At 44.2% G+C, this 16,134-nt stretch overlaps 1 protein-coding gene across 1 annotated transcript in view; it reads left to right on the top strand.

Moving 5' to 3' along the window:
- Positions 1 to 3,103: 3,103 nt before the first annotated feature.
- Positions 3,104 to 16,134, top strand: part of RPH3A (rabphilin 3A) — a 255,224-nt gene continuing 242,193 nt past the window's right edge. The window contains exon 1 of the mRNA XM_082698404.1: positions 3,104 to 3,441. The gene's annotated coding sequence lies outside the window, so the exon portion shown is untranslated. The remainder of the gene's footprint in view (positions 3,442 to 16,134) is intronic.

Here is a 16,134-nt window from a genome sequence, read left to right as displayed (position 1 = left end):
TACTTCATTCCCTTCCTGTTGCTAAATAGTATTCTATTCTGTGGATATGCCACAGTTTGTTCCTCTCTGCACACATCGATGGACACTTGTAGTTTGGGGCTTTGATGCATAAACCTGTTTTGGGTAAGTCTCTGTGCAGGCACCTGTTTTCCTTTCTCTTGGGTAAATGCCTAGGAGTAGAGTTGCTGGATTATGTGATGAGTGTCTATCTAGCTTTATAAGAAATTGCCAGATTCTTTTCCAAAGTTGTATTGTTTTTGTATTCCTACCGGCAACATGTGAAAGTTCCAGTGGCTCCACATCCTCACACTCAATGTTGTCAGTCTTACTAGTCTTAGCCATTCTGGGAGGTGGCCTATAGCGGTATCTCACTGAAGTCTTAATTTGCATTCCCCTGATGACTAATGGTGTCGCACACCTTTTCAGGTGCTTATTGGCCATTTATATACCTCCTTTTGTGACCTGTCTGTTTAGATATTTTGCCCACATTTTATTGGGTTATTCGCTTATTAATGAGTTATAAGATGATACTCCAAAGGCAAGGAGTGAAGTTATTCAGAATTCTCAGTGTGATGAGAGAGGTTCCTAGCCTCTCTTTCTCTCTGGGGGTCTGGCCAGGATAACAGGGTGGGGGATAGTGGCTTTGCTGAAGTAACTTAAAGTGCAGAAAGATTATTTTAGCATAAAAGCACTCAGGTGGAGGTTAACCCCAAACATTAGGACTCATGAGAGTCTGCCAGAGGACTAACCCGTAGATTCCCTTAGACCCCTGCCCCAGAGAGACTGATGGGTAGGTCTGGAGTGGGATTGAAGAATCTGTATTTCTAACAAGTTCCCTGTTGCCACCTAAGCTGCCTGCCTAGGGACCACACTTTGAGTAGCACCTGAGAGATGACTGAGGCTGAAGTTAGACTGTGGTAACGAGCTCTTACTTTCCCTTCTTCTCTTCCAATTTGTAGTCTCTGAACCTTCCCCTTCTTCTGCCCACCCTGCAGAGTAGCTGTATGGCACAGAATGATTGACAACCCACGCCATCAAGGTGGAGAGGACCAGGGGGTCCAGGGGCCTCAGGGACCAAGGAAGAGAGGGAAAAACATCAAGGCAGAGAGCTTCCCCCACTGACTTTGAAGGGGTAGACACAGCAGTCATCCTGAAAGTTGGGAACAGAAGTCATGAACTTGTTATACCTGACCTGGATTTTTTTTTTTTTTTTTTTTTTTTTGGTTGTGGTGGTGGGAGCGGGGGGTTGTCTTCACTGTGTTTAAATTCTTTTGAATGAGTTGTCAACATTTATAAATTGACAGTAACATAGGATCATATTTCTGGTTAATGGTTGCAACCCACTGTTCTAAATGTAAAGGGTATGGTTATGTTGTGAGTGATTCTGGCGTTTGGGTTTAAGATCTGTGAAAACATTTTGGGACACTGAGACCTGGAGAGATACCAAGAACCTTTTAGGGGCTGTACTTATAGGTGTCTGTGTGCACACATTTTTCTCCCCTCTCAGATGTATGTTTATTGGGCCAAAAAACAACCCTAACTGGAAACTTAACAGTAAAGACATTTTGATTTTGCAAGCAGCTGGTAAGAGGGAATTTACAAACTACAAAGAGTAAAATATAAATAAAGGAGCTAAAAAGAAGAAATGGAAAGGAAAGAACACCTACGGTTGCCAGTAACTTGAGACGGATGAAATAAGAAACGTTTTCGATTTCAGTTAGACCTTTAGAATTTTTCAGAGTGCATAAATGAGGAAAAATAAGGAGGTGGAGTGAGTGTGGGAGAGGACACTGCCAAAGTGGATGAAGCTAAAAATCGAAATTCTTGTTTAACAATCCCAACAAATTGGCATTCAAAGTGTGCTATTAATAAAAACGCTCCTTTCAAAAAGATGACTTGGTGTAAACCACCTTTTCCCTTTATGCTTCCCTTGCTGTGCTCAGACCCTCAGGGCATAAAGCCTGGGTCCCAACTTCAGTTTTTGCTGTGTATTAGCTATGTGACCTTGGGCAACTTACTAGATCTTTTCTTTCTTTTTTAAAAGATTTTATTTATTTTGTTAAGGTAGAGAGCGAACTCGAGTGGGGGGCAGAGGGAGCAGACCTCCCGCTGAGCAGGGAGCCTCATGGGAGGGGGGGGGGCGTCCATTCCAGGACGCCAGGACCCTGACCTGAGTGGAAGGCAGATGCTTAACCAACTGAGCCACTCAAGTGCCCCTTACTAGATCTTTCTGAGCCTCAGTTTCCTTTTCTGTAAGATGGGGAGAATGAAAGCTACTTTTGGGGGAAACTGGACAAAACTCAGCATTAGACCATAGGTGAAACTCAAAAGATCTTACAGGGACTGGGAAGATCTTGTAAAGGAGCAAGTGAGTCTCGTGGAAACTGGGACTAACCAGAGCAAACACCTCTTTGAAGAGTCCACTGCTTGTCACCTCCAGCCTCCGGGAAAGTGGGCTTGGTCCGGCCCCAACTTTCTGTTCTTTCGAAGTTACGGAAGATCCCTTTGTTGATGTGATCTCTCAGGTTTTTGAGCGTTGACAATCAATTCACATTTTCCAAAAACAGCAACTCAACCAAACAGAACGAATTCTGCAGGACACACTTGGCCACCATCCTCGGGTTTACATCACTTGCCTTAAAGAGGAAAGGAATGAGATGGTTTCCATGCTGGAGAGACGTTTTTTTCCGTTTCAGCTTTGGTGCAGGGCACCGTCTGGAATGCAAGCCAAGGTAATATCAGCTAACCCTACCCAGTGCCTGCTGTTCTAGGCCCTTCACCTAAAACTGTTCATGTGATACCCCCAAAACAATGCTTTTTCATTTGGGTCACAAAGGGGTTAAATAAACCAGGGGAAAGTCCATTTTCAGCAACATTTAAGTCATCCGGGATTAAATACTGCAGGTAGGAGCCCACAGTTCCTTTGGAGACTTAGAGAGGAAGATTGCCTCTGCCGGCCCAGGACCCCGCCCTTTGATTTTCCTTTGAGGCCCCTTAGGACAGGGAGAAGGGTTCCCGGTAGAGGGACAGCAAGCTCGCATCCTCCGGGGGGCCGGCGGAGGACCCCTGTGTATCTGGGGATCAGCAACACGAGTGATTGACTGAATGGGGAGGGAGGAAGGTGCGAATGGGTCCTGCCCACCGAGAAACCCAACTGCAGAGACAACTAACTTTTCCAGGCAGAGGAGGGAGAGGGGCGGTGGCGTTCCTCACCCGCAGGCTTGGCTCGAGAACCCTTTATGACTTCCTCCCAGGCCACAGCTCCCACCTCTAAGGGCAGAGCGCGCGCGCGCGCATGTGTGTGTATGTGTGTGGGGAGGACTTGGTGATCGAGGGTCACGCGCAGGTGGCTTTGCCGCGGTGGTGGCGGCGGTCGCAGAGGCGCCAGCGCTGGAGGCAGAGGAGGAGGGAGGGCAGGCCCACCACCACCGCTGCGGACAGGTAAGGTGGGCACCGCAGGGGCTGCGGGGAGGGGCAGGGGGCGGGCCGCCGCGGGTCTCGCCTACCCACGCCGCAGCCTGCCTTGGGTAAGGGGGTCCAAGGGGGCCATCTGGGGCGCGGAGGGGAACGCAGGACGTCGTCTGCGAGAATGGGGTTGCTGGAGCCTGGGGATGCGCTAAACTGGGGGTAGGGCGACGACGGAATTGGACGGCCAGGAGAAGGCACGCGACCCGCGGATCCCCGGGGTTTGGGGGGGCGGGTCCCTGCAAGGGTGTGCGAATGGCTGCGTCTGCGCGCGGAAAACAGGTGGTCGCCGGGTGCTAGCGGTCCCTCGGAGCGCAGCGGCCCGTCACTGACTGCAGCAATGTCCCTCTTCCCCAGGCTGGCAGGGGGTTAACACTACGCTGCGGGGAGCCACAGGGTGTTGGGTGTGCGCCTAACCTGCGGTCCCAGGGGCTGCCTCACCACTGTGCTGTGATGAACGGATGGACCATGGGGCCAACTAGAGACCCACCAGGGACACTCGTGGTTGCTAGGCAGGACTGTGCGCCCAGTGTGGCCAGATCGGTCAAATTCTTGGGAAGCCAGAAAGTGAGACACTTATGTAAAAATCACCTTTGGATTTTGGCCATTAACTTAAAAACACTTTTTATAATGAAAAGTTTTGAACATACATGAAAATCGGGAAACAAGTATAATACAAAATTTTTATTTTTAAAATACTGTGTGAATCAAATAAAACATATTCACTTGCCACTTCTGGCTACTCACTGCCCTGGTCTAAGCCTGAGCTATTCAAAGTGTGGTCCTGGACCAGCAGAATCAGCACCACTTGGGAGCAGAAATGCTGAATCTCAGGCCCCACCCTAGACCTAACTGAATTAAATTCTGGATTTTAATGAGATCCCCACCTGATCCAAATACATGTTAAGGTTTGAGAAACAGTGCACTAGACCTTTTTGCCTGAACAAGTTTTATTATCCACTTTCCTGATTTGTCTTCCTGCCTCCAGGGTAACTAGGTGGAGGGAAGAATCTTCTTTAGGAAGGATAGGTTATTTTACACAGTAAACCTGATGGTGTTCACACTAGTCTTACCCTCTTCAGGGTCTTACCTGAGCTCTTCTCTTTTATAAATCTTATAGGATTGTTTTGAAGGTGAAATGAGTCAATACAAGTAAGAGCATTTGCGCATATTTTTATTAGTCAGGACTCTTTCAGTGAAAAGAGATCACTTAAACCAGGTTAGGCTAAATAAATACACAATTTTGTAGTTTCAAGGCTTGTAAAAGACTAAAGGAGGATTTCAAGTATGGCTGCATCCAGGGGCTTAGATAATGTACTTGGAACTTGGTCTCTCTCTGTCTCAGAAAAGGCAGTAGGGGCAACACAGGATGGCTCACCTGGACCAAAATTGTTAAGATTGGGAGCATGTGGTTTGCAAAAACAAAAACAAAAACAAACCCAAAACTGAAAAACAAAAACAAAAACAAAAAGTGGGAAATTAATTGTTGGCATGGAAGGACCAGATGTCTCTTAGTTGGAAACCATATTCATTGAATTCAGATCATTCATTACTGATTTTGTCTGATCTCCTCTACTGGACTTCAAGTTCATTGAGAGCTGTGACTCTATCTTCCTCCTCTTTGTGTCCCCACACAGCAGATGTATTGCATTTCACATAATGATGTTCAGGAAGTACTGAATCAAATGTAATTGACTAAAGTAGAGATTCAGTCTCTGAGACACCAGCCTCAGGCAAGAAATCTCTCTACCCCTCTGAGTTACAGTGGAAGTCACTGTTCTCAAGCTTGTAGTATAAAGAACATCATAGACTGACTTTGGATGCCTTTGTTTCTCTCACTGCCACCCCTCAATTCAAAGTCATTTTGTCCCTTTGCAGGTGCCAAGCAGCTAGGAGAATGGGCCCAGCATGAAACAATTTCAAACCATGCAGCATTTTATTATGCAAAGGTAACAGGGTTTTTGTCAGCATGACCCCAGCCACAGTACCACCTATGATTGTTACCTGAGTCAGGAAGGAAAACAGAAGATTTCAGTACTAGGTGTCAATCAAAGGGAGCTGCTATGTCCCCAAATTGTTAGGGACCAAGATTCTATTGAGAGGCAAAACTGTATTTCCAGCAACTAATAGTCTTAAAAAGGCAAAAACAAAACCTAACAAAAAAGCTCCTTAAACCACCAAAACTCCCCAAACCAGAAACAACCCCCCAAGCCCCCAAACAAAACAAAACAACCCCAAATCAACACCCAACCAAATCAAGCCAAACCAAAACAAAAATAGAACACAGAAATCTAGGAAGGTCTACAGAAGATTAGAATAGGGATACAATGCCTGGAACTGGATTTCTGTTCTGGTCCAACCTGAAAGGGAGAGACAGTAGGGAGCATAAACATGACCTGAGAGGGACTCAAAATTATTTCTCTTCTGAATTCCATCATGAGAGATCTTAATGGGTTAAGCTCCTATTAAAAAGAGAGAGAGAGAGAGAGAGAGAGAGAGAGAAAAGGTGAACATATCAACCACTCACATCTTAGTCTGAATTAACAGCTTGTTGGCAGCTGAGAGTTGCAAACTCAACTGTTTTCAGGATCCAGGCATGACATGTCAGCAAGTGAAATGGGCTAGGCATGGTGGGAATAAGATGAGCTGGAGAACACGTGCCCCATCTACAGGGAGCAGCTATGACTCAGCTCTGGGCGATCATTACCATGAGAAATTATAGTCTCAGTGTTACTGTAATTTTTTGAAACAGAACTTGGAAATCTAAATGTTTACATGAAATCTTCCAGTGTTTAAGAATATAAAAAATATTTACCTGGCTTATCTACTAGTTCTTAACCTTTGCTAATCACAACTTCCTTTGATAATCTGATCAAAGCAGTAGAGCCTGGGAAATTTATTTTGTATACAATTTTGTACAGCCTTCATCAGTTCCACTGTGTGCCTGTTGGTCCCAGCTAACACTGCTCTGCTGGGTATACTTTCCAAGAGAGGATCTGATTGGCTGGATCTGCCATCATCAAATGTGTAGCACTTCTATTGGGTAGAGTTTCGTTCATGGTCTCCCTCTCATGTTGTGACTGGGTTGCCTTTAGCATGAGGCTGATTCTGCATTCAATCAGGTGTGGCCAGTGGCTCCAGGGCTGGATGTACCCAAGGCATGGGCTCCAGCCCCCATAACTTTCAAGAATCAGGAGTTGCTTTTCTCAAAAGTAGCCATGGGGGCGCCTGGGTGGCTCAGTGGGTTAAAGCCTCTGCCTTCGCCTGGGGTCATGATCCCAGGTTCCTGGGATCGATCCCCGCATCGGGCTCTCTGTTTGGCAGTGAGCCTGCTTCTTCCTCCTCCTCTCTCTCTGCCTGCCTCTCTGCCTACTTGTGATCTCTGTCTGTCAAGTAAATAAATAAAATCTTAAAAAAAAAAAAAGCAGTAGTCATGGGCACCCAGATATTTGAACTTCATGGATTGCTCCCCAGGATGCCTCCTCACTGACATTTCTCGCATCCCTCCCATTTCTTTCCATTTGGAAAACTCCTTCCTTCCCTCCCTTTCATTTCTTTATGAAAAATTTGGTAAAGTAGTTGCTTTTAGTTTTTTATGATCTCAGTTAAAAATCTAGTCTATCAGAATAATGCAAGTCCACAGTTAAAAAGACAGATTATAACATTTATAACAAATTACTAGTTTCCTGTTCCTCTCCTAGTCTATCCCTAGAGACAACTGTTTTCAACTCGCTTAGCTGATGCTTAGGGCGTTTCCCCGACTTCATATTTCTATTCTTGCTTTTGTAGTTTTAGTTATTTCATTAACTCTCTCATTCACTCAATCAGTCGATTAATTAAACACATACAGAAAACACCTACTATGGGATAGGGCCCCGTGCTGCTATTGATAGAGGGATGAGCAAAACTAGATTCAGTCCCTCCTTTACAGACTTCCTCACTAGCAGAGGGTCTGATCTGTGATTCCTCATAGAATCACACAAATATATGTAAAATGGCACCTGTAGTAAGCAAACCCAGGAAAGGAACATTGTGCCATAAGAGCATAAGGGGGAATTTGATATGGTCAAGGAAATCAGCAAATGCTTCCCTGAAGGAAGTTGATTGAACTGAGATCTAAAAAGTGAGGAGACCTAGCCCTGGGAGAGGGATGCCTTGGCTGGGCATCTGCCTTCAGCTCAGGTCATGATCCTGGGGTCCTGGGATCATATCCTGCATTGGGCTCCTTGCTCAGCTGGGAACCTACTTCTCCCTCTGCCTGATGTTCCCCCTGTTTGTGTGCATTCTCTCTCTGTCTAACAAATGAAAAAAGCCCTGGGTGAGAGGCAAGGGAGGAAAGGACAAGCATTTCAGATAGAGGGAACAGCATATGCAAAACCCAGTGGAGGGGAGGGAGTATTGTGGATATCAGAAGCCATTTCCCTGGCCACTTGGAACTAAAAATCTCTAAATGAACCTTCATAGTGGAGACTTAGAAGAGAGGCATTGTGGTTAAGATCTGGATCACGGGTTCAAATCTTCTCTCCCCAACTCATTAGCTGTTTGCTGTTAGATAAGACACCTAACTTCTGAGTCTCAGTTTTCTTATCTGAAAAAATTCTGTTTCTCAAATGTAGAGGGTTTGGCAATGAGCATGAAATGACATAATTCTTATAAAGTTTTGCTCAGTGCCTGTCAAACAATAAGTGGTCAAAAAATGCTCACTGATATTATCACTGTATCATTTTTTCCCTTATAAATATTTCCTATATAAATATCAGCTGCTGGGGCACATCTTGGCCGAATCCTGAGGTTGTGAAGGCTAGCAGAGTCTGGGGGACAAACAAAGCTTGGGTTTGAACTAGTGACCATGTCTGATGTCTTCAGATCACAGCCGAGAGAGAACACACGGGGTTTGAAAGTCACCATGAGCTTGGTGTTTTCCTGGTCTGCAGCCATTAGCCCTGATTACGTGAAGTGCTTTAGAGCTGTGTGGAATCTCTCTTTTGCTCCCTATTAGGACTGTCTGGGCAGGAGGCAGAGAATGGATGCTTTGGGTGCAGGCATGCCTAGAATACACCGTAAGACTCTGCTGACATGCCCAAGGCTCAGAATCCTGGGAGTCCAGCCTTCAGCCAGAGGGTTGTGCTGGTCATTGTCTTTCTATCTTGCCTGGGATTCTAACAACCCACTTTATTTTGACCTTGTCCCTGATCATGGTGGACACCCTGAGCCCAAGAGACAGGTTGTTTATAGTTTGTTACAACAATGTTGATAATACAATGCAGGAAGGCTAGCATCTCTCTCTCTTTTCCCCTTCTTCCTTCTGCCTCTCCCTCTGTCTCTCTTCCTCTTTGTGCTTCATTCTATCTGTCTGCAGTCTGTCTTCCTGTCTGTCTCTGCTTCTGTCTGTCTTCCATTATTATTATTATTATTGTTATTTTATTTCTTTGCCTCTCTCTGTGTCTCTTTACTGTCCGTGTCTCAATCTCTTGTCTTTATTTTTCTCTGATCATCTCTCCATTTCTCTCTGGATGTAACAGTAAATTGTTTCTCTTGATCTCTCGGTCTCTTTCAGCCTCCCTTGCCCACCCTCCCACATCTCTCCCATCTTCTGAGCCCGTCTTTAAGATTAAAAAAAAAAATTATTTTAGAGGAGGGATTAGGGGCAGAGGGAGAGGGAGAGAGAGACTCAGGCAGACTCTGCCCTCAGTGCAGAGCCGACACAGGGCTCAGTCCCAGGACCTTAAGATCATGACCTGAGCTGGAACCAGGAGTTGGATGTATAACCACCTGTGGCCACCCAGGCTCCCCCTCCTTCTTTAACATTCTGCGATTTTATGGAAATAGTCTAGTCCCTCAACGAGACCATTTGTAACCAAGGACTTAGCTAACATCATTTTTGTATTTTTGTGTATGACGGCAGTGGGGGAAGTTAGCTGCTTTGCACTTTGATATAGTTTAGTCAAGACAGCCTTTGTATTAGCAGATTTGTGCAAATTGGTTCACAGGTTGTAAGATGTGACTAAAATATCAAATTCCCTCACTGTCAAAGCACTAATGGATTGGAGAGGTAGATTATAGAGGCATGTGCTCCCATAGGAGTTCTGCTGACTTTTAAAATTAATTTTTCTTAATTTTGTGGCCACTGCATTACACAGTGGTTTTGAGAAGGAACATTCAAATCCAAGTTCTTGGTGAGCTCCCCTAGTAGAGGAGAACAGTGGTAATTAAATCAGAAGTGCAAAAATTGTTCTTCGGTTACTTCCTGCAAGTTTTCTTACCTTGGGGAACATTAGCAAGAGGAAATGTTTTGCAGAGTCTTGACAAAATTAAGAGTATCTGCTTTTGTGGAAATGAGCAGATCCACAGATGAAATATTTGGGGGAAAAACTTCAACTATACAAGGCTTAGGAAGAGTTTTAAGATTCTTCTTCCTCTTTCTCTCCCTTCCTCCCTTTCTTCCTCCCTTCCTTTTCTGTTCTGTGTGGCATTCTTTCCATCTATATTATGCCTGGGTCTGTAGCCTCCTGTGCTTGAACCTGAACTGACATTCAAGGCACCTGAGTTCAATCCCAGCCTTGCTGCTCACCAGCTGTGTGGCCTTAGGAAACTTACTCAGCTTCTCTGGGCTTAAGTGTCTTCCTGTGTTGAGTGAGATGTTTTTGGGAGTACATGACCACTAATATATTTTTTCCAGGTCTAAAATTCTCTGACACACATGCCAATGAGTTTTGAATTTTTTTTTAAAGACTTTTATTTATTTATTTGACAGAGAGAGATCACAAGTAGACAGAGGGGCAGGCAGAGAGAGAGGAGGAAGCAGGCTCCCTGCTGAGCAGAGAGCCCGATCCGGGGCTCGATCCCAGGGCCTTGAGATCATGACTGGAGCCAGAGGCAGGCAGAGAGAGAGAGAGGGAAGCAGGCTCCCTGCTGAGCAGAGAGCCCGATGCGGGACCTGATCCCAGGACCCCGAGATCATGACCTGAGCCGAAGGCAGCGGCTTAAACCACTGAGCCACCCAGGCGCCCCCTGAGTTTTGAATTTTTAATATGTATTTTTGCCCCTGTTGAAGGGACAAAATGAAGAGGACAATAATAAAAAATGAACAATAAAACTAATAAAAAATGAACAAGTGAAAAAAACTATCCATAATCCTACCACCCAAAGAGTACCATGAACAATTTGATGCATTTCCTTTCAATCTTTTTTTGATACATAGTTTTAATATATGGGTTGTTTATATTATGTGTAACACTTTCAGTTAGAATTTCCTCCTTGGGCATGTCTCTCCCTGTCCTCTGTCTTTATGAACATTTGTAGTGGGTACATAGTATTTTGTCCAGCGCCTGGATTTTCATAACCATTCCCTGGTTCCTAAGCTTCTTGGTTGATGTCAGCTTTTCTCTTTTATGGCTGCTTTAGCCAGTTTTGTCTAAGGCTTCTCTGCATTGTTTTAGACCTTGAACAGAGAACTGAGGTCCAGCTTCATAGGGACGCCCCCTCCATGCACGTCTACTGGGTGAATCTGGACAGCAGGTACCTTTTGTTCAACCTAAAGAAAGTTTTTAATAATTAATTCATTTTATTTAACTCCCATATTGAAAAAAATCTACAGTTTCACACCAAAGTCTAGATTTCCAACTTCTCTTAGAAATGTAAAGATAGGGGCGCCTGGGTGGCTCACTGGGTTAAGCCTCTGCCTTTGGCTCAGGTCGTGATCTCAGGGTCCTGGAATCGAGCCCTGCATTGGGCTCTCTGCACAACAGGGAGCCTGCTTCTCTCTCTCTCTCTGCCTGCCTCTCTGCCTACTTGTGATCTCTGTCTGTCGAATAAATAAATGAAAAGAAACGTAAAAATAATCTTAGGCAGCAATGTGCAGGTGGCCATTGCCTCCTTTGGTGGACACGGTCTCCTTGTGTCTCCAACCCCCTGAGACCGCCTCCTCTCATTTAGTGGTCCCTGTGGGCATTGGAGTTTGAGCCCTCTAGTAAGTTGATTGTGTTCGAGCTGAAGCCTGGTACCAGTCAGGCCCAGACTGTGATGTGCTGAACTTTTCACTCTCCGAACAGGACCCAGTAAATGCATCCTGGGCAGCGTGCCACGTCAGGCTGTTTTTACAGGTGCTGTGGGAATGGTGTGGCTGAATTTCTGTGCTCCACGTTGTTTTTGGTGGTTTGGGCTTAGAGAAATGAAATCATCACTTGGCTGCTGCCAGGATGCAGGGATGGGTAAACTCGGCAGAACTCTTAACCTGGTTTTGAAAATTCAGGTCTGTGATAGACCGTGATTTATTTCTTCTTATCTATAGTTTTAGGTTTGTGTTTGCTGCTTTCTGAAGTCTTCCTTCCGGAGCCTTCGCCAGGCCATCTGCAATCAGACCCTTCCTGGCGCATGTTGCAATTTTAATTACATGCTTGTTTGTGTGCTTGTTTGTGTGTGTGTGTCTCCACTGTGGCAGAGATAGTGGTGCTCATCAGATAGGCCGTATGCTCGGCCACCTTCCCACCTGCCTTGTGGTGAACTGGGTTCCTGGGATTGGTGCTGGCCAATGAGCTAGGAGAAGAGGGGTGTGGGGCACCTCCAGCTTTCAGTGCAGAAAAGGGTGTGAGTTCTCTGTGCATCTTGCTATGCTGTGTGGAATGTGAAGGCCTCATGATCAAAATGGGAAGTCAGATTATCATTTTAGCCTGGATTTCTAAGCTCCATAGACCCACAGTAGACTTTTGTCTACTTAATAATTAATTAATTTTATTAATTAAAAGTTCACACAACTTTTGTTGTGTGAAGCCATGGAGACCTTGGTGTGTTTGTTACTGTGGCATAAGCTGGCTAAAGCTGACTGAGACATCCTCTTAGACTTGATGAGTAGGGACTACATGTCCGTGTCTACAAAAGCTTTTGACCACCCACCAGTGTTCAATAAATATTATAAGGGATAAAGAAACCAATATAATTTGTGTTTTTTTTGACTATATATACACCCAACTCTTCTTTCTCCTGGGAAAAGATGTTAGCTTAAGACACCCCCCTACAGGGAGCCTTGGTGGCTCAGTCATTGGGCATCTGCCTTCGGCTTGGGTCATGGTCCCAGGGTCCTGGCATTGAGCCCCGCATTGGGCTCCCTGCTCAGCAGGAAGCCTGCTTCCCCCTTTCCCACTCTCTCTGCTTGTGTTCCCTCTCTCACTGTGTCTCTCTCTGCCAAATAAATGAATAAAATCTTAAAAAAAAAAAAAAAGGAAGAAAGAAAAGAAAAGAATGAAAGAGACCCTCTTGGGGAATGGGGAAAAAAGGGAGAACTAACATTTATTGAGTATCATTGATTCCGTCATTTATGACCTACATTTAAAGGTGATGAAAAAGAAGCCCATGCACATGATGCAGTTTGCCCAAGGTCATAGAGCTGTCTAATACATGGTTCCGCCAAAATGTCTCCTATCCATCTTTTCAATTGTCTTCAGGTTTTGACTATAATACCTTCCCTGATCACCAGGCTAGATTATTTCTCACTGTTACATGTTCTCCTAACTCCTGGAACTTCCCCATATAATATTATCACTTCCCACTAGATTTTCAGTGCTCTGAGGGTAGGTTCTCTGTCTGTCTTGCTCAGTGCTGTATCTCTAGCATCTAGTACACTGGCTGGCAAATAGGAAGTACTAAATAAATGTTTGTTCAATGAATAAAAGGGAGGCAGATAACCCAGACTTTCATTCTGGTACTGTCATTCCTCAATGGTATCATCTTGGACAAGTCATTTTACTTCTGTGAATTCTAACGCTCCTGTTTATAGAAGGAAGGTGTTTGGCTTCAGTGTTCCATAAATATTTCATTCACAAATTACTCTCTTATTCCTCCTCAGGGTCTCATTTGGGGTTACTTTCTCATCCTTTTAATTCCATTTCTATTCCTGGAGTCACTGACAGAGCTGGGATTTGAACCTAGGCAGTCTAAACAGTCCATGAGAGGGCCACCTGGCTGGTTCATTAGGTGGAGCTTGCAACTCTTGAGTTGTGAGTTCAAGCCCCATGTCGGGCATAGAGATTACTTAAAAGTAAAATCTTAAACAAACCCAAAAAACAGTCCATGACTTTAACTGCTTTTTCTACCCATCTGCTGCTCCGTCTGTCCTTCCATTTATCCACCATCATTCATCCTCCTCCTGTTATGATCACTCGTCCATTCATATATTTACCATCTCTCCAAACATCCATCCCTCCATACATGCAAGTGTCCATCCATTTATTCATCCAGGGATTTTCTGTCCAAGTACCCATATATTCTTCAACAAGTACTTTTGGAGTGACTACTCTATGCCAGGCCCTGTGCTGGGGTACCGGGGTCCAACCAACTCAGCTCCTACCCTCCCAGAGTCTCAGTTTCACGAGTGTAGGGAGCTTTCTCCTGTGCTGCTGTTAATGTGGGGTATTGAATTAATGCCCAATGTGTGAACTGGAGCTCTTCAGTTGATTTTACTGTATTGGTTTTTATATCCTCGGAGATAATATAAGGCTGTGTTGTTATTATTACATGTAAACACATTAGTTAATTAACCAGTGTTTATTGAGCACTTACTATATGCCAGGCACTGTTAAGTGCACACAAGACCCAACTTGTTCCATGGCTCTAGAGGCCATCTGTAACATTGTGTTCTAGTTGATTCTAGAGTGGTACAGGATAGTGGGATCATGCATTTGTCACTGTCTTAAAGGAGTCCATAGCCCTAGTATAATGATTAAGAGCTTGGGTTTGGAATCTAGACAGCTTGGCTTTGAGTACCATTTCTGCCACTTATTGGCTATGCAGTTTTGTCAAATCACTTCAGCTCTCTGTGCTTCAATTTCCTAGCCTGTAAAATAAGGATGATAATAGCCAGTTCATAGATTGTTATATGGCAAATAGTTATTTAATGCAAAAGCTCTCGGAGTAACATCTAGTATATACTAAGCACTCAGTAAAAGACTAGTGAGCAACTTAGATATGTTTGCACTTGGTGGCTTTCTTTAAGAATTTTTCAGATGGGATAACTGAGTTAGGAGCATGACCTATCCAAACCTGACATGATCAGCTGAACCTGGAGTCTGTGATAAATGGGTTAGTGACTATTCATTGATCTAGAGGGTATGTAGTTCATGTAGCTAGATACTTACCCAAGCTGACATAAACCAGTTATAATATTAGGTGACTCCATTTTGATATTTAACCACTAACAGCTTTCAAGATCTCTCCTTTCTCCTTTTCCCTTTGCCCCATTTCTGATCAAGCCAGTAAGAAATCCCACACGCTATTTCCTTTGGTGCCATGTGTGCAGGAACCTTCACCCAGCTCCATTCCCTAAACACAATAAAATAAGTGTCTTATCCCTCTCTTTGGTGAGGACATTCCAGATCAGCTTGAGTGCTTGCTCTGTTATCCCCAGAAAATTTCATTACATGAGTAACAAATCATTACCCACCCTCTTGGTGCCTGTGTGGCGTCATCAATCTTGACATCCAAACCAACTTTGGGTAGGGTTTTGATTCCACCTTCCATGGGGCAACCATAACACTAATGTTGACAGAGTGAATTTGGAGAAACAGAATATAATGGGTCTGAAGGAAATGACTGAGAAATTCCACTTCTCTGATGCTACTGGAGAAAGTACATATACTTGTGTGGGAGGAACAGTTCAATAAACCGTGGTATATCCTGGCATGGGGTAAGTGGCAGTCATTAAAAAAAATTAAGTAGGGTAGTTATGTACAGAGAAGGGTAGATCCTCTAAGCATATCACTGAGTGAGAAAAGCAAGATGAAGACTATGTTAAGTGTATCTGTATTCTTTTTGGAATTAATTTTTGTATGTGGTGTGAGGTAGGGAATCAAGATGTTTCTTTTTTTCTTTTTCTTTCTTTCTTTCTTTTTTTTTTTTTTAAAGATTTTATTTACTTATTTGACAGAGAGAGATCCCAAGTAGGCAGAGAGGCAGGTGGGGGCGGGGGTGCAGGCTCCCCTCTGAGCAGAGAGCCTGATGCAGGGCTTGATCCCAGGACCCTGAGATCATGACCAAAGGCAGAGGCTTTAACCCACTGAGCCACCCAGGCGCCCCTCTTTTTCTTTTTTTAGAAGATTTTATTTATTTATTTATTTGACAGAGATCACAAGTAGGCAGAGAGGCAGGCAGAGAAAGAGGGGGAAGCAGGGTCCCCCCTGAGCAGACAGCCCAATGTGGGGCTTGATCCCAGGACCCTGAGATCATGACCTGAGCTGAAGGCAGAGGCTTTAACCCACACAGGCATCCAGGTACCCCAAGGTGTTTCTTTTTCTTTCTTTCTTTTTTTTGTTCATATGAATAACCACTTGATCCAGCATCATTTATTCAAATAATCCTTCTGTACAACAACAATGCCTTTATTGTAAATCAGATGACTGTCTATGTGTGGTTCTGCCCTACAACTTTATTTTGTGCCATTCCTCTATTTGTCTATCATGTGCCAACACCACAAAACCCTAATAACTATGGCTTTAGGGAAGACTTGAAATCTGCTGGTTTAAGTTTTCTCTTTGTCTTTCTTCTCTGTTGCTTGATTTTTTTTTTTTTTGTAGAGTCTTTGCATTTCCTTATAAATTTTAGAATCTGCTTATAAATTTCAATGAAAAAAACCTAGTAGGTTTTGATTGGGAATCCAGCAAATCCATAGATCATTTTGGG

This window comes from Mustela nivalis (genome assembly GCF_964662115.1).
Source record: "Mustela nivalis genome assembly, chromosome: 14".
NCBI lineage: Eukaryota > Metazoa > Chordata > Mammalia > Carnivora > Mustelidae > Mustela > Mustela nivalis.
Note: the sequence above shows the minus strand (reverse complement) of the source record. Positions and strands in the feature narration are given on the sequence as shown.